The following is a 24,999-nucleotide window of genomic DNA, read 5'->3' as shown; positions in this document are numbered from 1 at the left end:
GGTATTTCTTTCAGTGAAAATTATTCTTAGCCTTATTTAATGTGTATAAAGAGTTACATTAATATTATCGAATAATGAAACACTTATTTATTTCAAAAGTGATTTTCGTATGTTATAATTAATCACAGAGATAGGTGTTTCTGTTCTCACGGTTAATATAATTGTATAGGAACGTATGTATAAATTTAGTTCCTAAAGATATGTCTTTTATTTTCACTTATTTTTCTTTTTTAATTTCTGTCCATATAATGAAACCTGCATAATTTTCATTGATTCATAACAATCCTTCAAAAACTAATTATTTATCGCTATTCATTAAGTATAAGTTTCATTACAGGAATAATTGATTCTGTCATTGAACAAGCATTATCCTGAATCTTTTAATTTTTTAATTAAACAAGCTATAAAAATAAAAATGGCACCATGTAAATTAGGGACTAGGTGCACTTAAAGGAACCATAAATGTTCATAAATGGTCCAAACGTCGCTTAAATAAAATTCACGGAAACGCACAGTGTAACAGTCATTTTACACCAAGCAACTAATAGAATTATTTAGTTAATTTCGTTATAAAAATAATTCTGACATTAAACAACCCTTTATCCAAGATCCTATAAAATGTTAGCTAAACAATTTACAAAAGTCGAGAAGTATTTTGGCTCTCGACGAACGTGACAGTGTTCAAATTCCACCCGAGTTCTTCGACCTCCGAATATGGCAACACATATTTCACAAATCACGCGCGGGCAGTGCACGAACCATCGTATTTGAAATAGATACTCTATATATTTGCGCCGATATAAAGCGAAAGGTTGAAAGCTCCATCAATCTTGCTGCACACGCCACATGACAAAACACGAACGTTCGTGTATGAACGAGACGTTTCTTCGCCATTATTCGCGCCCTTTTCTTTTCGAGCTGATTAGAACGGATCAGATTAAACGGATGCGAATGCAGTCTGACCGCAGCAAATGAATAAATCAGTGGCGCGCAAAGTCTGCACCTTTATCAAGATCATCGAATCCTTGAAACGAAGGTGAAGAATGTGAAAGAACGAAGGAGAAAATTGTGTAGAAATGATTTTGGTTAATAATTTTAATCTATTTTTGTCTTATTTTACGAAATTGAAATCATTTAATAGGCTATACAGGGTGGAATAATAACTATTAGCACCTCAGATATCTTCGAAACTGTAAGTTTCACAGAAATATTTGCTGAAATAAAATTGCACGGTACGAAGGGGGCCATTCGGTCGCGTCTTTTTGCAGGGGGAGGTACTTCGGACATTTGATGGTCACCGCCATTTTTTTTAAATGGATCGGTAATGTTTTTGCTTTCGTGTCATGATAGAGGATCTGCTGAATATTTATTTCTTAAATAAATACAACAGAGTTTGCACCCAAGTATGTATTTAATAGCTTATATTTACCAAACAGAAATGCTGTTTCTTAGCTTAAGGGTTTTCTGTGTACTGACTCGAGAGTCGGAAAACCGGAACGCTCATTTATTTCCAATAAACTGGTGTCCTTCTCAGGTAATGCTAACCTTCGCTAGAACTACGCCAACGGACGCAAATATTTATACCGTTAAAAATACAAGTATATAGTGCTTATTCTCAACAGGATCTTAAAGAACGAGTTCAAGGACCTATTACATAAGGTCATTACTAGACTGCGGATCTTTATGCATTTATAGGAAACTTGAATATGCAAGAAATTACAAATTGCAAACAATGTGGAAGGATATAAAAAAGATTGAAGTATAGTTCCTATTTAGATTCAATTTTTGTAGTCACGTTCGCGAAGATTTTATTTTGCATAAAGATCCGCAGTCTAGTCGTTACATATGGCCAGTTCAATATAAGTGTACAATTTTATTTTTATTGTAAGATGCAATTTGGTCAGCAAAAATAATTATTTGATCGCATTAGCTCCTGGAATGAAAACGGTTGTGCACCACTGGAACACACGAAATCGTCGAGATTTGGCTCGGGACGCCAGTTTCGAGCGTGTACCGCCTATATATCGTGTAACACCGTTTAATTTCCTCTCGATAATTGGGAACCTGAACTCGAACAGACATTCAGCATATCACCTAACGGAAAGTGCAGCACTGAGTCGCGCTTCGCTGCGAAATCTGTGCACCGGTGCATAGAGCTACCTTTGCACGAGACCCGACGCAGTCATTCCACGCCAAATCGATCATTTTCGGCACTGGAGGCCAACGGTTTGGACGGAATTTGAATATGTTGCAATTCACGCGAAATAAGAGGGAGTTTAATTCATCGTTTTGTTGCTTTTTAATTTTGTTTAAATAATATAGGACTTTAAAGTTTATCCCATCTTTGTTTAAAATCTTCTTCGTGTTTATAAAAAGAAAGATGGACAATATTTTCAATTTTTTTGATGAATGAGGGTCATATGATTTTTTTTCATGTACTTTAGTTTTAAATTACCGAGTTATTAATAATATTCATAGTAATAAAATCGCAACTGTTACGTGCCGATATTTTTCATTTTATTTTTCTTGATTTCGTCGGCAGGAATGTGTTCGAGATGGTTTACCATCCCGAATTCGTTCTAATCGAACACAAACCTAGCCTTTGACGGTAGTTCATTAAATTCATTTTTGAATAAAGTTACACATTCCTTCCTTGAAATCAACGTCGTCACGCCATTTTCACCTTGCTGGCAGTGCCGCACCTTGTATAAAGTTTTGTAAATATGTTCAATTTGTTAATATTTTAATAGGTTTAGTATTGTAAATATGTTAAATGCGTTGCTTGTTACGAATGAAAGGCGTTAAATCATGTAATGTAACAGTAGCGTATACATGTATAATTGTTGGAAAGATAAGCACACCGAATATTACCATCGCGTTCAAATATCACGGTTACAGATATCATTGGAAGAAGGACATGTAAATATCGCGTATTTAGGTTAAACCTTTATTTTGCTATTTCTTCTCCATGTACGCTCCGAATACCGAAGCCGTAACTCGAATAGCAGCGCGATTCGTCCGCGCGCATGTTGTCGCTAGGACGAATCGAGCGGTTTGGTGGGCGCGAGGCGCGGGACGCGGTACAACTCGTAAACACCAAATTCTTGCGTGTACCGAGTCGCGAAATCTTGAAGATTTTTTCTATAAACTGGCGACGATCACGTGGTTCTAAGATCCTTTGTCTCCAAAGCTTCTAGAACGTTCCATCGAGTTTACGTGGTCGAGGAAGGCACGAGCCTTCTCACTTCTCATCGTACAGTCGCGCGAGCGTGATAGTAGTCCGAGCGAATAGTTTAGAGCAGAGTTGCCGTATTAAAGTAAATTCATTTTGTGAAAAGTGAGTGATAGGCAAGGACTCTTATTCCACGTTAAAATAATTTTATTTTAATTTATTTAAAGCATTTTAGATTTAGATTTTCTTTTTCCTTTTTGTAAATAGTAATTTCGCTTTTGATTACGTAAATTATAATTCTTTCACGTGTGTGTGCTTTCCTTCAACCACAGGGCGATTCGAACAACGCACATAATCGAGACCAGCGTTTCTCTCGACTTATATTGTAAAGAAATCTAGTGGTGAGTTGATTTTCTTCTAAGCAATATTTTTGTATAAATGATCATGAATTTATTTTGTTGTGACCACTCGGAATATCAATAAATGATATTTCATTTCCGGGGAATCCCTCATTGATGTTCTCGGGTGGTATTTCTATTCATATTTTCTAAAATATTATTCCGACAATTTCATTGTGTTCTTTATTATATGAAACCACAATTTCTGGTTTCTGGAATATCAATAATTGAACATAATTAAATTGTAATCATTGAAGTGGTCACTGATAACCTCGTTGTTGATGCGACTTTAAATAAAATGTTCGATATAGAAATTAATTCTGTGCCTTTCTAAGGAAAACTTACCATTTATTTACAAAGAAAAATCATACAACTTTTAATTTTTCCTCGCTCATACATTCCAAGAGAGCACATACGTACATATAGCTATAGAATCAAATGTCGAACCAATCTGTATGCTTCATTACTATGAAGGTTGGTACTCTACCTTAACAAAGTGGCCAGTAAATATATTTATATAAACTACAGTTATAAATAATTATGTAAATCCCAAGCAACAGAATTAATTTCTACACATAATAACTATCAAGAACAGGATTAATCTGTTAGGAGAACAACTTAGTAGGCTACTGAAAATCGAGTATACAGATAAATTAAAATGACCATCATATTGAGACTTAGGTTATGAATAGATTCATTGTAACCTATATAAAATTAGATTAACTTAGAAGGTTAATAATTCAACGTAACATAATGATGTGCAAATATTTTTACTTAAATTACAATTACAAGTGATTGAATGTAAAGGCACAGAATTAATTTCTACACATAATAATTAAAAAAGAAAAAGAATTAAATAAGTAAGTGCAGCGGAAACGGTTAACGTTACCTACTCGCTGTGAATGGCTCTCGCGTAGCACGGTGATCGGAGTCGATACGTGTAACGCGTTAATTGCAAATTGTGCGCGAATACATCGGCCCCCGGGTCGAAAATCTAGCATTTAGGTCAATTGGATGAATTCGCGAAAGTCAACGTCGCATTCGTTCCGATCGTGTGCTTTTGACGTTGCCGTCGAAAGGGTCATTTAAACGTTGCCAGATACGCGAAACGTTTCTGAACGTACGTGCATCGGGAGGTTTCACCTTTTTACGAGCGCGCAAGAAGTTGCGGAATATCGAAAAACTGGTTTCGCGGCCGCGCCAGGGCGAGGATTTAGTGCTGGAAATACGGATAAAAGTGTTCGTTTTTCTCGCAGGACTTTGTACGATTAAATTCAACGCGGTATATTACTACGTCTCGCGTATCGCGTAGAAACGGTTCTTCAATTTTAGCATCGATATTTCCTCCGTGGTTGCAAATACAATTTATTACCGTCGGAAAATGTTCTGGGATTGGATTTATCCGTGATAAAAGGCATTGGAAATACGCCATACGTTTACGTTCGAAAGGTCCTACTTATAAGTGTAGGAGGATCGGTGGAAAATGTGGATGCAGACCTCGATTTGGCGCCGTTCAGTCTGTCGAGTGTGCACTGTTCTAAATACAGATTTTTTTTTATGTTTTTTTTTTTTACAAAGCTTTGCATTTAAGCATATTGAATTTCCTACTGCATCTTTTATATTCTATTTTACTGAAACTTCTTCTTTTATAATATCGATATGTGCTTTGCTTTCGTAAATACAATTTCTTACTGTTAGAAAATGTTCTATAATCAGCTTTATCTATGGTAAAAGACATTGTAAATTTGCCATACGTTTGCGTTTGAAAAGTTCAACTTCTGGGTGTAGGAGGATTTGTGGAAACCGTGTAGGATCTCCTGCAATCTTTAATTGCTTGAGGACCTTTGTACATGAACATATTGAATTTTCTATTGTTTGTTTTATACCTTGTGCGTAAGAGGGTAGATGGAAACCGTGGATGTAGATTTGGGATCATTGTCAATACACGAATATTATAGCTTTTAATTAATAACTCTCATTTCATAACTCGAATTAAAGAAACATTCTTTCAACTCTCATTGCCCAACTTAAATTCAAGAAACATTACCTTGTCTCTCATTTCATAACTCCAATTCAAGATATGCTTCTTCATCTATCATTTTATAACTCAAATTCAAGAAATATTACCCTATATATATATATATATATATATATATATATATATTTCCTTATCTCTCATTTTACAACACTAATTCAAGGCACATTTTCTTATCTCTCATTTCATATCTTAAATTCAAGGTGTAATTCTTTATCTTTCACTCCACAACACAAATTCAAGGTACATTTTCTTATCTCTCATTTCATATGTATCTTAAATTCAAGGTGTAATTCTTTATATTTCACTCCACAACACAAATTCAAGGCACATTTTCTTATCTCTCATTTCATATCTTACATTCAAGGTGTAATTCTTTATCTTTCACTCCACAACACAAATTCAAGGTACACGTCTTTATTCCGCAATCTATAAGTCGAATTCAAGGCACACTTTCTTATCTCTCATTTCATATCTTACATTCAATGTGTAATTCTTTATCTTTCATTCCGCAACACAAATTCAAGGTACATTTCTTTATTCCGCAATTTACAAGTCAAATTCCAGAAATATTGCCCTATATATATATTTCCTTATCTCTCATTCCTTATCTCAAATTCAAGGATCATTTCCCTATCTTTCCTTTTCTCCTCCGCAATTTTTATCTAATCAAAATTTTCGCCCCTATCCTGACGCATCATGTCTCGCAACGTACTCTTTTTGCGAAAGGATATTCCCTTTAACGCGTCCGGTAGCTGGACGACCCGAATGGAATTTGCGAGCAACATTACCGTGGATTCGGTGTGTACGTGCACCAACAGGTTCCTAGGAAAGCCCCTCGTATCTGTCCGAGTTGGCACCCGCTGTAATCGTTAAGAGCACGTGCGCACGTGGACCGAACGTACGCGTTGAAGCAGGATATCGGGGATTCGAATCGACACTTTCCCCTCGAAGCGACGCGCCAACCTCCGGTGACTTTTCTATCCGACCCTGTACACGTTCTTGATAACCTCACCCTTCGACAGGTAACGCCGAAATTCGAGTCGCACCCCTGGAAATAATATTCCCATCGCGTTCGTCGCAACTTGATCGTGATCTGGTTGATTTTCCAAACTCCGACGCGGTTTCGTCTAATGTTACATTTGCAGGCGTCGTGCGCCTACCACTGTTACGTGAAATAAAACTTTTATGGATGGAGGTGGGAAATATCAAGAGAATCCGAAGTGGGTTAGGAGGTCGATGCTTTAAAGTTGTTTGGAAGCTCGATGTGTTTATTTAAAATTATTTTGTAGTTGGGGGCCATTGGAAATGGGATCGTTTAGGGTTACGTTTGTGAAATGAAAATTCCATCGATCGGGGTGAGAAATATCAGAAGAATACAAAGAGGGGTAGAAGTTCAGTTTAGAGTGGTAGTTCAAAGCTGCCTGAAAACTGGATGGGTTTATTTAAAATTATTTTATAATTAGAGGTAATAGGAAATGGCAACATGTAGGGGTAGGTTTGTGAAATGAAAATAATTTTATTGTTAGGGGTGGAAAATATCAAAAGCATACGAAACGGTGCGAGAGTTCATTGGTAATTTCGAGCTGGTTGAAAACTGGATGCGTTTATTTAAAATTATGTTACTATAAGTTGTAGGTAGTAGGTTGTAGAAAATGGTAACATTTATGGATAGTTTATGGACGTATAGTATACGAGTATAGTATTAACATTCATGGATGGATAGGTAGGTTTAGTATCATGAAATGTAGTAGTTGTTTTATTTTAATGAATAGATTTAATAGACGGCATGAATATTATAGATTTTTAGCAGGATTAATATTCTAAATAAAGCAGTCACTAGATTCTGAAAAAATGCTGTCACTAATGTTCCACTACCAATGACCTTGGCACCAACGAATGATCTCCCTAATTTCGTTTATGCAATTGACCATGTGGAAATTCAGTTTATCCTTATATCCCCTGTGAACGCGTGGGGTTAGTTACGATGGCCTTGATCCGATGTCATCTTCCCATTCCGACTATATTGGCAAATGCTATTACATGATATTGCATTTGAGCTGAATGGAGGGTCGATTGAATTAACCAGAGAACTTACACTGCTGTCGAAGTTTCGAGCAAGGCCGCTTGCCAATTTATTTCAAGACTTGTGTGCTTAATCGAAACGCCTGTGCAGATTTCCATGCATAGATTCACCTTCCATAAAAATAATGGAGATTTTGCTTTCCCGATTAATCGTCCAATGTGCTTGAAATATATATTTAATAAAGCTATTGTAACATACATCGAACAGGGGTCTATTTGCATTTTAAATGCAATGACTTAGAATGAGAAAAAGTTGCACTAAAATTTAAAAAAAGCTAAACGGTTCTTTTAATTGAAAATTTACATCTTTTTAATTTTATTTAATGTGGAAATATTACTAAGTCAATGAAACAAAATACTAAATACATTTGTTTGGTTGTTACATCATAAATTTAAATTATATCCTCACAACTACTTCAAACGAGATAAACATCAAAAAAGTTCTATCTTACGCGTGTTTTATCCTATATTTGATATCTAAACATGGTACAGAAATATCTACATATTAATTCATATTTAAATGAAAGAAGAAATAAATATTCGTTCGATTATTGCACGTCAAATGGAAAACAGATACTCACATTTGAAATAGAATAACATAAAATGAGAAGAATATGAAAACGTTATACCAAATTAAAAAATCCACAGTCTATTCGTAAGACACGTATGTGTTTCATGTCCCATGCCTTGTATCTAAACATGGTACATCAACGTATCAATCTACATTTCACAATAACAAAAAGATAAGCCCATTCCTTCAACCATTGCACTTTAAATGCAAAATGGATCCCTACATTTGATTTGCAATAACTCAAAACGAGAAAAACATGAAAACCGTTGCAGCAGATTTTAAGAAAACGGTCGCGCAATTTTCTTCTTCCGCGCGGATGCAAATTTCTGAACAGGAGTCTTTGTTACAAGCTGCTCCTTCGCGACAGACTCGAACGAAGGTGGTCTCGCGCAAACGTGGCTCCTCGCTGCGTCGTAATCTTCCCCAGGAGAGGCTAACGGAAAATCGCGATAAATGCGAGGGAACGAATTTTCCAACAGGGGCGGTTCGCAAACGAGAAAAAGAGTCCCGCGAAGGGAGTTGCGACTTTCGTGCTATCACGAGGAGAGCTTCTTGAAAAGTGCCGCCTACGGCAGTCCTTCGTACGACGAGAGATATCACGTCATATTTTACCCACAAATCCTACCAGCCCTCTGATGCCTCGGCGTCAGACGTTCTTCCTATTTTTCCTTTTCTTTTTTTTTTTTACGGAGCAACGATTCTCTCTCCGCGTTGCACAAGTGTATGAAAGCGTACACGCTCGTTCGTGGGATGGGATGCTGCCAGGCCGACGTTTTACTGGGCGAAAACTGCCGCAATAACGTCGTATATATGCTCTTTCGTTTACAAGTATTCCCAACCTCGAAGAGTGTTGAGCTTTCAGGCGTTGAATTTGTGTTGCGAGTTATAGAGTCCAAAGGTGTTCAACGTATCCTCTGTAAACGTCCTCAGCCTTTAACTGGCGAGGTGAACATTTTATCTGAGTGGGATCTGAGCCCAATTGCTGTTTTATTCTAGACAACAAAATTTTTAATGTTTTATATTGTTCTTGGAAACTGAGCATTCGTGTTTGGTAAATATGTTAACGTTACACCATCTTACTAGTTATAGAGTTCAAAGGTGGCCAACGTATCCTCTGTAAACGTTATCAGCCATTAACTAGTGAGATAGAAATTTTATTTAACTGGGTTCTCACGGAACTCAATTTTTGTTAAACCCTTAACTGGCGAATTAATGAATTATTCTTCCTATTAAGCTGGTCAAATTTGGATTTATCAGATTGCCAGTTGTTTATGAATTTTCATATGCCTTTTGCCACCACTCATCAAGTTAACCATGATATGGGTGAAGTTGGATCTTTCTGGATCCAAGCTTACGAAGTGCCATACTGCTCGACAACTTAGTAGGAGTATTTATGCTAGTATTTATGCTACAACTAAGTAAAAAGACAAGTCTTACAGGAATGCATGTTATGTCGATATTCATTTGTTATTTAAAGATAGAAGATTACACCTTTAGAACCCTAACAGAGTACAAAATAAATTAAAGTGGTGGCTAAACTCTAAATCCTTATTCAAATTCATATTTTCATAGATAGAGACAAAAATTTAAATTTAAAGGAAAGTACGTCTTACCTTTTAAAAGGTATAACATGTACATTACTGTTGATATTTTACATATTTTTGCATTTGCACACATTCTCATATATATTCCAATACTTCTACTTGCCATAAGTACATGAACATTCCCGATCTTGTGATGACATTTGTCACTGAAAATACGTACATATATATTAAAGTACCTAACCCTTTTTCAGGAAACGAAATAAATATTACCATGATAATTTTTCATTTTTCTCAAAGAAAAATGGTATGAAACAAACAAAAATTGCGCAGCAGATGATATCAAATAGTTTAATACGCGTTACAATAGAAGCTCTCTTTAATACACAATATCAATATAAACCCTAATATAAAGATCCGCAGTCTAGTCATGACCATGAGGTTCAGGCTTAGTTTATATACATTGATAGATTGGAATAGGGATCACAGCGAGGACTTGGAAGATTAGTACTTTAATTGATCAAACTGACCAGCAAGTATATTTGTTTGAATTGTAGGTATAGATTATTAAATACAAAGGCACGAAATCCATTTCTACACCTAATGCGTCTTCTCTACCATTTTGAAAAAATGGCGAAGTTCAGGCATCCGTATCGCAGTTTCGCAACAAAATTCCAACAGTCTTGTTGGCTTCGGGCGACACTCGAGCGCGGGGAAGTTTCCGCGGGTGCGGTTCCGTCTCGAATCCTTGCCTCGTATAAGTAGCAATTCTGAAAAGCCGGTTCCGCCTGGACAATAAAAATCGTGGAAAAGGAACGTTCACGAGGAAATCCTGAGTGGTCATCGACGGAGAAGAGAAAGCTCTTCGAAGAAGATTAGAATGGACGGGACGGAATTGCTTTATGAAATCGTTATTGCCGTTGATTTATCGAAGACAACACAAATACGAAATAGTGAGCACAGCAATTTATTTGTCTTCTCAAAACTACTCGGTTCACATAACCAATTCTATTATTATAATTAACTATTGTTGTAATTAAAATTTTGATTTGACTCAAATTATGGGAAAGTTGAAACATTTTATTGGTTCTTCTAAGATTTTTAAGAGATACCAGGAATTATCTTTACGGTGTGAAAAATTAATAGGTAAAGTTTAATGGGAAGGTCAGATTTCATTTTGCCAATAGAATGAAAATATTCAAGTAACTCGATATCTCATTATACTTATATTATTTTGCGATTTTTCCAATCTAATATTTATTTATTGACGATAAATACTTCAACTTAGAATATACTTAAGGGGGGGGGGGGGGTAACATGAAATCACGAAAAGAGTCAAAGTATCAAGGATTCGACTAACCTATTCGTCGGAATAATAAGAATTAACGTGGTAAAATAATGAAACTTAATTTGTAAAATTAATAATGTCAAGGATTCGAGTAACTTATACCTAGGAATAATAAAGATAAGCGTAAAAAACACAATTTCATAATTGTTTTATATGTTCAGGTATTTCAGACAAACCTAAGCTCTTTATATCTCAACAATAAAAAGATATAATTTCTCAGGTTTCGTTCAAAGTGTCTAAACTAACGCTTGTTTCATACCTACAATAGAATTTGTATATTCAACCTCAATTTTAGTTTGAAAATCATTCAGATTCGAAAGAAAGAAAGAAACCGTTTCGAAAAATATCGAGTTTCATAATTATGCGGACCACCCCGTATATTGATCAGAGAAATGCGACGGTATTATCCGCTCCCTCCGAGGATTCAAGAATAAAAGTGCTCGCTCGCTTCTTTCTATTACGGATTGTAATAAGAAATCCGATAGTTAAAAGATCTCGATTATCTTCGTTTCTGGAATAAGCATCCTCTTCGCCTCGGGATTATCAGGAATATTTCGTTTCGTCTGCGATTCGACGTCAAGCGCGTTACAACGGGCCGTAGATTAAAGTTGGAATAAATTAACGTTAGCAGATAATAAATTTCACCAATTAAAAGTTATCGCAGGAATTGCCGTTTTCGCGTCGAAAATTAAGCAGGGATTCGTTCGCGGCGATTTTTGTCGAGAAGTTGGAACATTACGGGTCTCTTCCTGGTCTTGTTATCGAAATGTGAAAACTGCGAGCTTTATTTACGACGCGAGAATTAATTTTGTCCTACATAGAATGGGAGCATAGAGAACATCTATTTTGAAGCTAGGAAATTACGATATTTGGGAATTTTGATCGATGATACCGAATGTTTTACATAAAAATTCCATATAAATGTTAAAAATACATACTTTCAACAATATTTCTGGCTATGTTTATGAAAGAATGTTAATATATATAAAAAGGATAAGCATTCTTGTACCACGGTACGTGTTATTTAAGAATTAATTTGTTTTTTTGAACTATTAAAAAAAAGAATGATATTTTTAAATAATGACATGGGTTTTTGGATACAATTATTTGATCTCAATATCTTTTGTTCAAAATAGCTGAAGAATTTTTGTTTACAAATTTTCTTTAATGTTTATTGTCTGACGTTGGAAATTTAGTCAAATAAATATCTCCAAGATGACCCGTGTGATCACAATGGTTCCAGCAAATTTATCGTAACTTATAAATATATAATATAATCATAATATGTTTTGTACGAAAAGTGCCATATTTGTTTATATTTTTAAATTTCTCATATGCATAATCGTTCATTATATTTTCAGTACATTTATTTCGTTTAAAAATTGCTCTATGAGTAAAAATTTGTTTACCTTGCGAACATATACACGTTGATAAGTTTAAGGCCAACGTGTATCATACACCACGTAGATTTAATTTAAGATCAGTTTAAAATCACAGATCAAATTTTAATTTTCATTCAACGAAGAATAGATAAGAAAGTGCTTCTGTACATTTTCTTTGATGGTGATACGAAATGATGATTCCTAATCTATCGTTTCACAAAAATTATTAAATATAAAATTGTCACAAATTCTATAATAATCGTTATTCCATGAAGAATAGATACAAAAATGTTTTTCTATATTTCTCATGATACCGATACAAAATGGAGGTTCTTACCTTAATTTAAAATTGCAACAAATGTCGATGAAATTTATTCGAAAAAATTTCCACCATCAGAGAGTAAACAATAAAGTCATCACGCACCCGTAACATTATAATAAACATTCGTGACCATCAAAATGTTTAAACGGACAAGAACTTTTCGCAACCGTCGAGATTGATATCCAGACAAGAATTGGCAATCGGCTGTATGTAAACAGAGTGCAGACAATTCGCTATAAATTGGCGTACGAATTGGGTCACGAATATAATGGCAAGATGTGTCGAAATTCGAGTGGTTATTAACGCAACGAGGATTGTTTGTTAAAATAATTCAATTTAGCGCACTCGTAGATACATGGTTAATGTTTCGCGTTCTGCTCGGTTATCAATTTACATTATCACCCCCCATTAATATTTTCATTGACGAAAACTGGAGGCTAATTAGAGCCTGGGCAATTTATCAATGTCCCAAATATACTGCATTCGAGTATTGCATCTAGCTTTGCGCTAGGGCGAATCGATTAATCTTCATTACCCACGCTATCAGTTTGCGTTGTCAGATATATTACATATTGTACCAGTCGAGTGAGTGATTGGCTGTGGCAACGATGCAAAACTCTGATATCGCGTTGGAAATCGAACGATGAATCGTTTTTCGTCCCGACTGTGTTTGCATGCCTGGAATTTGTTCCGTGATAGATTAACTCTTTTCGATGTCCATTCACTCCTACGTCTTCGATGCCCTACGTCTTCTGTTCCCCGTGCTATTAATTGTGACAAGTTGATGCATAATTATTTAGCATTTTTTAGCACGTTGAACGCCACGTCAACCATATATGACGGAGCTTTTCATTAAGGAACTTCAACAATTAATTTTAAGAGTTAAATGTTGATGAAAACAAATTTGGATAAAATTCTAATGAGGCATCCTGGGAAGGGTGAAGGCTTCTACTTCAAATAGAATATTTTTATTTTATTAAAATCTAATTTTTTTGATCAATAATTGAGTAATCAAGGTTCTATTACGTTATCTTCTGCTTAAAAATGATAAGCTTCCTATTCTTAGAAGTAGTGATTATATCGAGGTTTATTTACCCTATTGAGCCCTGTTTACATTTATTTTATTAGAATCTTTCTTTACTAGAAATGTACATTTTTCATTAATAAATTAGTTAATTTTTGTTCCTTACTGTTGAATCTCGCGGTTAATTGGCGTGTCAGAGTGTGTGTGTTCGAATAGCGGGCTCCTAAGTCCGCGCGTTTTTCTTTCAAGTTCAATTGTTCGTTGAGAATATTGTCCTACAAATATATTATATCAACTCGTGCAGATAAGTTGTTCTGTGATTTGTGGTACCAAAGGAAATCATTTCTCATCCCAACCAAGTAAAAGTCCAACACTTACATATTTAACGTCGCGTCAACCTTTAGTTATTAGCGACTGTCTTTTATGTGGTTATCCTTATCGTTATATGTTGGTCCAATTATGTGCATCTTTAAGTACCTGGTATAAGTTTTCTTTTGTGCTCCACGCTTCCTTTAAACTAGTGGGTAGTTTGCGTTGTATGCGGACTGATTCCGTATTTTTACAGGTAAATATTATGAAATGAAACTCGTTTTAACAATACAATTAATGATTTCTATTTTAGAATTACGTTGTTATTATAAAGTATCACGTTGGGTGTCTTTTAATTAATTTGAATAATCCAAATTCTACTGCATCACATTTTTTTTTTTGAAATACTGAGCTTCATACGCTTCAAAGTAGTTATCCTATCGCAGTGTATTTACCCAATTGAACCGTGTTTACATCGATTTATATCCCCTCCACTAACTATTTCGTTGTAATCCAAACCTGCACTCCTCATCGATAAATCATTGTGTGCAGCGTAGTGAAAAAAGAAGTAACGTCTTCCAACGATATAATTAAAGATTTCTATTCTGTAACTACGTTTTCATCATAAATTCTCGGATTACCGTGGAAGTTTTGTCCGTGGATTACGTGTACGAAGTAAGAATCAGGTTGCTTTCACGAAACTCACGGTACAAATATTGACTGCAGACCGCAAAGAAACCTGGAAGTGGACTATTGTAATGAAATTTAACTGGCTGCTCGAGGTCATTGGGTGGTTAACCCCACCATACGGTTTGGCTGCATCTTCCACTCTACTTTCGATGTTTTCGTGGAGAATTGCAGACACGGTGCTCCCTGCCTAACAAATATGTTGTCCTTCAGCGATGATACAATAGCAGAAATAGTTTCTTACGTAATTCATAGTCTACTACAGCGATTCTTTAGTCCTCTGATCATGGTACAAATTTTAATAATATTATATTGCTCCTGCTTAAATTACTGTAAAGACTGAACACTAAAGTGAGTTAAAAATGTACCTTTTTTTAAATCGACCAGCAGCCTTGAAATACTAATTTTTAGGTAAGGAATTGACTTTAATATTCATAAGACAATAAATATTATAATTTGGTTTGTTTTAATCGAGAGTATGTTTTAAGTTTGATAAATTAAATGTTTATAACGATCCACTGTTCCAAATTTAACTTTTTTAAGTAATCCGCGGTTTACTAGAGTGACCTTAAATTGAAATTTGCGCATACAGGAGGTAAGAAAACAGTATTAGCTGACGTTAAAAAAATAAATGCCTAATTTCATTAAAGGTGTATTGAATAATTTCATTAAAGGTGCCTGTTAAATATACTAACAGTGTACACAATTTAATTCAAATTATTAAGTGAGTTTAAAAAATGAATACTACCTTATGGAAGCTCATGTAGACCTTATGCAGCAGCCTAATACTTTTTGTGACCCTAATAACTGTTTAGAAAAATAATTTTCCCTGCCATCTTGGCGTCGAGCCAAGTTTCTTATCTATGAGAGTGTCTTCGCTTTTTATTACCTCCCTATAGGTAACAATTTGAAGGAAATTCTCTTAATTCTATTTCCACATACGATTTAAACAAATTAATTTTTAATGCAATTAATTTGTATAAGCCTAAAATTAAATGAAACCCAGAAAAATATGGTATAGAAACGAATTAATAGAAATATGAATACAAAGACTACATTTATCCTACAGAGAAAATATGTACTCCATGTATTACAGGGTGGGCCAAACAAGATGAGAAAATATGAAAATATACATTCAGAGAAAAATGTCAAAGGAAATATGTTACCAGACGAATGGTTCAAGTTAGAATTGTATCTTTTTTTTATAAATAGAAGTGCATATCTTCGTTCTCATTCGTAACAAAATATTAGGCTAGAGTGATCAAAAAATAATTAATTCACGAGATATTTTAAGTAGATCTTCATAATTCCTTTGTTACTAAAATACGTTCATATTGACATCTGATATATTTAATGCCACATTAATATTACCTTAAATTATATTCATTAAATGTCACATCGTATCTAAAATGGAACTGAGCATAATCACACGATGTTCATCCTACCGTCAAATATTATAGGATTTAGTTTCCCCTGTTCAGTGACAGCTGAAGTGTCATAACCAGTTTCGACGTAACGGTTCCAGGATTAGCAACCTGGTTCCCCTTAATTATAATATTTAATGTGATTTTCCTTCGCATATCTAACCACTCAAGGAAGGAAATTCTCCCAGGACCTATGTCACGCATCATAGTCCGCTCAGAAACCCTAAATTCAAATCCATTGAACCAGTCATGTTCCCATTTACGAGTGCGATCCTTGGGGAACCCGAAGGAAGTGACTATAGTTCCATTTCAAAGTTAGAAATAGAATTCATAATCTTTTTAACAAATGGTAGCGTTCAATGAATGAGACCTAGATAATGAAAATGAGAGAGAATAGTTAACAAAATTGATTAGAAATATTGTTGATTGATATTTTGTTCAAGTTAAAAAATACAATAACCGATATTACAATGCAAGAAGTAGGATTCATATCGAAAGAACTCGAATTACCTCACGAAAATAAAAGAGAATAATTTAAAAGAGTGATTAGGAGAACGTTATTGATTACATTTTATTCGGGTTAAAATGTAGCAGTCGATATTATAGCATAAGTGCTTTGAAAGTTGAGTCATGATAAATAAACAGAGCTAGTGCTTGCAAAATGAAGATTAAAATTCATAGAAAAAATACATACACGCTCAAAGGTTCAATTGGAATTAAGAACAATTTTAAAAATCTTTTTAGACAAATAATTTGCAAAATTGAATTTAATTAAATTCTATTTAAAAAGAGTTTGTAATTTAGAAAAGGATTGGCTATGTTAATATACATTGACAAGCATTTATACATTTTTGTTTAAAAAAAAAAAGACTCAGTCTTCAGAATTTGCTGGTTATATTCCTAACGAATCACTAACTGCAAAGGGTTCCTTTCGTCACTGAAACGTATAAACCAACTTGCTACTGGTTAAGAATTTTTCAGAAATTTTGCGCGACCATTCTCCACGGAGCAAAATGCCAAAAAAAGAAAAGGGATCGGATTAACAAACTGGCGCAGCGCAATTCAGCCCCGAACTGTTGTCGATCCTCTACAATGGCAGCACCGTTGGAAAATTATTTGATTCTCGGGTCGACAACTCGGTAATTGTTTTCGTATGTTTACTAGCGCACTATGAACCCCCAGTATGAGGACTGAGCTTTGTGCTCGAGGTTAGCGCACTTGTCCGTAATTAATTTTGCTTGTCAAACATTCGAAAAGCTTTCGGTTCAATTGCGAAAGGAATGAAAGCCATTTACGCGTGCAGCTCGAAATCGCTCTTGTGAGGAGTTTCCGAATTCCAACTACAATCGGCATCATAACTACCATGCACGGTCTGATACCACGTGGAAGGCTAAAGCAAACGGGCCGTGTACATCGAACTGTTTATATTGACGATAGAAGATCAATAGAGGATTAACGCAGTAACAGGAATGATTTGTTCACATTGATAGGAAACTATTCGTTCGATAAGAGATCATTTGTTCGTTACAATAGATACATTGTCCATTTTTTTTTTTTTTTTTTTTTTTTTGGTTCGGTGTTTTGCATCAGAGGGAAACGATAGTTTTTCTTTTTGGCAAATTTTGGGAGTATTTTGTTTACTTCGGTAGGAGTCCAATGTGAGCGAGCTGGTTCATGAATTTGGTCTGATTTATTAGAGCTACAGTGTTGTTTTTTTATAAACAGTGATAAAGAAAGATTAATAAAGTATTAATTTAACGGTAGAAATATTTTGCCTACTTTAATGGGAACTTAATATGAGTAAGCTGATTTGTGAATTTCTCTGGTCCAATTCTTTACGTTAATAGAGAGCCAAAATGTTGTATTGTAAATAGAGATAAACGAAAAGTAACAATATAGTAACAAAATGGTAGGGATACTTTGTCTACTTTAATAGGAATTCAATATATGCTAGGTGATTTATGAATTTTTTTTAATTGATTCTTCACACCAGTAACGAGCCATAGTGTTCTTTTCGATGGATATACGTAGAGGAAGATTAAAAGAGCATTGATATAATGGTAGGAATACTTTGTCTACTTTGATGGAATCCAATATGAGCCAACTCATTCATTTATTTTTTCTGGTTGATTAAAACTATAGTGTTGTTTTCGATGAACAGTATCAACGAAAGATCAACAAAGTGTTAACACATAATGATGTAGAAAAATTGGCAATTTAGGGATATTCAATAATGAATATTTATCGTTAATTTTGGTAACTATCCAACGAATATCTATTATTAATTTTAAAAGTCACGCAGTGCTTTGTGTAAAGTAAACAATGACACATTTATCAACTTGTGACGATGTTGTTACATCATTGTACAATTTAATTATAAATATTTATTGTAATAAATATGTAAAGTAAAATGTATATGTAAAGTAAAATGTAAAGTAAAATGTATTTTACTTTAATGTAAAGTAAAATGTATATGTAAAGTAAAATGTAAAGTAAAATGTATTTTACTTTAATGTAAAGTAAAATGTATTTTACTTTAATGTAAAGTAAAATGTATTTTACTTTAATGTAAAGTAAAATGTATTTTACTTTACATTTTATCACCTATGAATATGGTTGAAATAGAAACATTTACACACATTATTATGTTTTACATATTATTACAACTATATGTGTTCCTTTGCAATGTATAACTAAAGGAAGATCAAGTGCTGTATTATTTTTCTTGATGAAAAACTAATAGATATATAAATCATTACCCAACGACACTACCATCATACACATTTTAAAAATCCATTTTTCCTTAAAAAAAAAAAAACATGAAAAACGCGTTCCTTCTATAAAAGCAGCAATGTACATATATTTACATGAATTTTTGCAACATTGATCTGTGGCGCAGTAATAGAAAAAATAGATAGATGAAAATATCGAACCGATGCGACTGTTTCCGCACGATATTGTCAAAAATTTGTATGCCTCTCTTGAGTGGACTAAAAAGCTTCAGCTGACCGAATAGAAGGTTTCACGATTGGAGAGAATTTCGTCTGTGAACCGATATGACCGGAAAGCGATATTCCGCTGGGACCGGAAGTCAATGACACATGGTTCGTAGTGCAGATAGTGCATAATTTAGAAGACATTTAATGTTGAAGTTTCGGACGGCTTTCATCTACCACGGCATAAGCAACCTTTGATAGTGCGGCGTAATCAGTAGAGCAGTGGAGGGTTCGAATCCCGTCGAGGCCTCCCGAAACTTTAACATTAAATATCTTCTGAACTATTAAACCGCCGTACCCGAAGTCATATATCATTAGCTTCAAAATTTCGAGCTTTACTGCTAGGCAAGCGTTCATTTAAATATGAATGCATCGCTTGGGGAACTCGCTCGGTAAAGACGCCCCTGTAATCAACAAACGGATTTTGGGACAGCCTCATTTGGTAAAATAAAATTACACGTGGCCAATTATTGTTTATACAGAGATTTAGATTTATTAAAAATTTCATCTCGATGTTGCGAACATGGACATTCGTTCGTTTTGAAACATACGATCAATATAAACACAGAATTTATGAAAAAAGTGAACGTACTATTGAAACTAGTTTCGATGTTTTAAAATATTGTTATTTGCTCGTTTGAGAATCAAAGAACAGCTTGACCATTTCCTGTTATTAACAGATTTGGGAGAAAAGTACATTAATAAATAAAATTAAAACTGGGCAATTATTACTTACATTTTCAAAATATAAGGTCAAGATAAACACAAAATTTTAAAAATATTTCATCAAGATAAAGACAGAATTTGTCTAAGATATTAAGGTTGGATTGAAACCAGCCTTGACATTTGAAAATGGATAATCAATTCAGGCAGAGGTTCGACAGCCATGCAACATCGCATGAAAAACACAACGATAGAATTAGCATGCGTACACCGTACGAAATTCCAGCGCAAACACGCACCGGAATAATGAAATGTTTAATCACCGCTCGCGGCCGTGAAAACCCGAGGATTCTGTGCACCAGTTTAGACGCAATTGCGCCAAGATGCACGTGAGCATGCAACGCTAAGTTCCAGTTAGTTAAATGGCTAACGCCCACGCGTTCGTCCACAAAGCATTCTAGAGCTCGCCATTCTTCGCCTCTGCCAATCTTAGGGGAGTCTACAAGTTTCGACAAGTGTAGTTGGTCGAACAAGTGCATAGAAGTAATTACTCGAGAAACGCTAAAACTATTTCTGAGCAAATCTCCGAGTGCTTTTACTTTGTTATTCACTTTGCCACTATGCAATTTAAAGAGAATTATTAGTGTCGCCAATTTTTTAAAAATTGTTTTTAAATCAAGAAGCATTCCTTTGAAAAAGAATTCTTTTTTAATAGAAAGATAAACGTTTTTAATTTAAAAACAAAATAAATCCATACGAAGATTCATTATAATCTATTAAACGAATGATATAGCAATCTTTTAATACATGGCACTATATATTATATATATTATATATATTAATATATATTTCTAGTCATATATAAAAAGTAAATAAATAATGCAACATTCAAAAGCACAGTGTATTGTTATAAACGTTTCGACCTTAAGTTTAGATCCTTCTCAATGTTGTTTATGGAAAATGAATTCGCATTAATCTATCAATTATTATGTTATTTGTAATTAAGCACAAAATCATAAAAAGTATACCAATTTAAGACGTCTACTTGAGACTAAAATGTTTCTAATGATTGTTACATCATAAATACAAAAATGGATCTTATAATACGTATTGGCAATAACATTAAAAAAAAATTCATTACGATGAATATTATAATTCATTTTTCTGTACCAAGAATTATGTTTTAATAATTTATGTGTCAGTGTTACCAAAGAATTGTTGCATAATAATTTTAAATCATTAAATTATAATCTATTTGGTAATATACTTTCCATCAGATAAATATTGTAATATAAAATGTGATGCGATCTTACCGTAAAACTTTTTTCTCCATGCGAGCATTTCTTGGTGCGATTCATCATAGGTGCTAGTATGCCACGAGGATCGTCAACTTTAATGTAATCATCAGTCATTCGCGATACAAGCGAACACGCTCACGCATTATCCCGTTATCGTTTATCGGATTTCGTGTTCTTATTGATTGATACGCTCTACACTTACGAAATTACGTTTTCCTCTTACTTTTTTAATCAATAAAAACGATAACGCGTGTTGTTCAATATTTTCTCTTCAATCATACGTCGATTTTTGTATTATTTGGATAGTCATCTTGAATTTCGTATTGTCAACCTAATATACAGGATTTTTTTCCTTTCTCAATCGTAGAAACACGAAAAAGAAACCACCAGTTTCTCAATAATTAATTCTGGTAGAGTTACCAACCTTCTTGACAATTAAAGATTTACTAATAGATAGTACATGCTCGCTTGCAATTATAAAAGTGGAAGTGATTTTTCAATCTAAGTGATTTTGCAATTTCTTTATAATTAAGAAAACATTACATTATAAAGTTTACTGTATTGGCACTTATTTCTATCGTATGAATTTTATTATTATTTAAACGTCAAGCGTACACTTTGTTGGCAGATACAATTTACTTAATTAAAAAATTCAAATAATTGTGTTTTTCCTAATGAAGAAAATATAATTTATAAATGCCATGATCGGTAACGATTATCACGGCAAAGAAATTGATAATTTACGTTACGATTGAATATAAGCAAATAATTGCTACATTTCAATGTCAAATTTTGTATTCGTAATTTCTTGCAGTATCTTAGCCCTTTCGACCCGGCTGTTTTCTGTTTAAATTCTATTTATTTTTCTTTTGGAAATTAATTGTATTAAACTAGGATTAACTATAATCCAAAGATCGTAGACAGATAAAAAGGGACAATTTGCAACGTTTCTGAACATATGTTCTTGTGAGTCTCAATTGTAATTTCGATAACAGCAATCAGAAATTATTCCATATACGCCCTACTAAGGTAGAAAGGGTTAATATTTTGTTAAATTTTTGTCCATTAAAGAAACATTACATTATAAAATGTCGTATAGCGATACACCCTTCAGAAACATTTCACAATCAACATCAAAAGCATAATATTCACCCTAAAAGAAATAGAGAATCTCAAACATTCTATTCGCCTATGAGATTACCTATTTATTCCTTTTCACTAAAGAACCATTATATTATCAAATGTCCTGTAGCGATACGGCCTCGACAAACACTCCACAATCAATCAACAGCACGATTTCCACCCCGCAAGAAATGGAGAATTTTAAACATCCTTTTCGCTTAGGAGATTACGTACGTGCCCGAGTAACCAATGACGAAGTTGCCTCTCCTTTGAGAAATTGTTTCACTTTTGGCCGCGAACAATTTCTCACTGTCGCTGTGTCGCAAAACTCGCGAACCGTCACGCTCGCGACAATAATCGTGCACGTCCCTCAAGTTAGCGAAAGATATTCTCCGCCTATCAACCGCGAAAACCGTGGGGAGAGAGGCGCCCCATCCCAAGCCCCTGTCAGAGATACTTTCATTACCCGAGGTAAAAGGGAGGCAGTCGTTTTCCTTCCAGCCGCAAAATTATTCCTGATAGCGTTGGCAAACTTCAGACTGCTCCGACGGAGGGAAAATTGTAGGTAGGGTCGGCCAGCGACAGCGCAACCCTTATCAAACGGGTTAGCAAAGGACACGAAAGGGTCGGGATGATAAATCTTTAAGTAAATTCAGGCGACGCGGAGGCGGGAATTGTCGATACGTTTCTCGGCGGAGAAACATTGTGGAAATGACGAGGGGTGGCTTGATACTCGCGAGAGGTCCCCAGGGTCGGGTACAGACCAGAACGTCCCTGGGAGAGAGGATCGAGGTACAGTGAACCACATAAGTATTCGCATCCCTTTAACTGTTCGCTTCAACCCACGTTAGGTACACATTTTGAACGTGGGAATTATTTTAATCGTTTTCAACAAGTGTATGTTTTGTTTTTGGCTCTTTGTATAATTTTGTTCGACTGTCTGAACGTAATTAGAAATTTAACGTTATGTATTTGTACTTGTCGGGTATCTCAACTCTTTGTTTGTCTTTATCTTTTCTTATTGTTAGTGTTAGGTCTGGGAGAGAGGATCGACGTACAATGAACCACATAAGTATTCGCATACCTTTAACTGTTCGCTTCAACCCACGTTAGGTACACATTTTGAACGTGGGAATTATTTTAATCGTGTTCAACAAGTGTATTTTTTGTTTTTGGCTCTTTGTATAATTTTGTTCGACTGTCTGAACGTAATTAGAAATTTAACGTCATGTATTTGTACTTGTCGGGTATCTCAACTTTTTGTTTATCTTTTTCTTTTCTTATAGTAACTTTGAGCATATTTTTCCGCCAAAAAGAACTAAAAAATGGACTTTTTCGACAGTTTGATATTTTTTTTTTAAATCTTCCCTTAAAGACTCGCAGTTTCCCGTTTTGATCATTGAAATCCGTTCACCTATTCAAGAGTTATGATTTCTTGAAATTTTAATCGGGAATTCTGACCGAAACTGCTAGTCATCGAACAGTAACTTGTATTTGGTAACAGGTGGAATGAGATTGGTTAGACAAAAGTTGTACAATATGGAAATGAAGATTTATGTTCGAGGAAATATTATCAAATTTTTAATTTCTTACTACGGTGTTATAGGATGTTAAAAACCATTGAATTTTGTATTTAAAATTTCATCAGTATCTCTTATGGTTTCAGAACTGTTAGCATATTACCGAAGGTACGTTTCCACCTTTACAATCGTTTTTCAGCCAAAACGGACAAGGGCACTGTGGTTTGGTCCCCATGACCTTTATATCTGCAAAAATTCCAATTTTTCGGTGTGTCACAATTGCCGAATTTCTCTTATCAGTGTAGCCTTCACGATTTTAGAAAGGTGTAGTCAATTGGTCTCGGGGTCTGACACATTTCTAGGTGTTTCCCTCGAGTAGGGACCGGGGGAGAGGCCGATCGTACAGTTGAGATTAAATTTCCACAATTTCGTGTTATACGCTCGTGAAATTTAGAAAGAAACGCGTTTTCGCGAACTGCACGACGAAATGAAAGGAAATTTTCTCGCAGCAAGGAAAACACCTCCGCGCTGATGGCGACGAAGACGGCCGAACTGTTTTCTTTCTATAGCCGTAACAATTTGCGCTTAGGTTTAGAACTTGGAACATTGCCGACCTATACCATATATTTTTATCTGGTCCGTTATTTATATTCTAGAAATAATTGTTAATTAGATATAACAGGCCTTCATATGAATTAATACTATTCGTCCCAATTGAAAGTTTTAATATGAAACCCAACCAAAGAGAACGTCGAATTATTAACGAAAAACTATTCTGCACGTTTCGTATAACGTCAATAAATTAAACATAACCATTTCGTCGATGAATGATAAAAAGTTAAAGTTCGGTTTTGCGTCATTAAATTGATCAAAACGCAGCACACACGAGGGTTTACCAAATTTAATCGGGATAAGATCAAAGGTGGCCATTTTCCCTGGAATTTGTATTGGTTTACGCGATCGCTGGTTGATAGTATAATCCGTGTTCTTCAAATATTAACGTCGCTTTGGTTGGTTGACCGTGCTGTACGGCAGTTGTGTTCGACCGTTATTATTGAATCTGCAATAGGCGCTTTTCAATGACGCGTGGCCCATAATAAGC

At 34.7% G+C, this 24,999-nt stretch overlaps 1 protein-coding gene across 6 annotated transcripts in view; it reads left to right on the top strand.

Annotated features, from left to right (window-relative positions):
- Positions 1–24,999, top strand: part of LOC128881613 (heparan sulfate glucosamine 3-O-sulfotransferase 1) — a 210,376-nt gene that overhangs the window by 76,807 nt on the left and 108,570 nt on the right. The window lies entirely within an intron of this gene.

Source organism: Hylaeus volcanicus, chromosome 8 (assembly GCF_026283585.1).
Source record: "Hylaeus volcanicus isolate JK05 chromosome 8, UHH_iyHylVolc1.0_haploid, whole genome shotgun sequence".
NCBI lineage: Eukaryota > Metazoa > Arthropoda > Insecta > Hymenoptera > Colletidae > Hylaeus > Hylaeus volcanicus.
The sequence above is the reverse complement of the archived record's forward strand: the minus strand, read 5'-3'. Positions and strand labels throughout refer to the sequence as shown.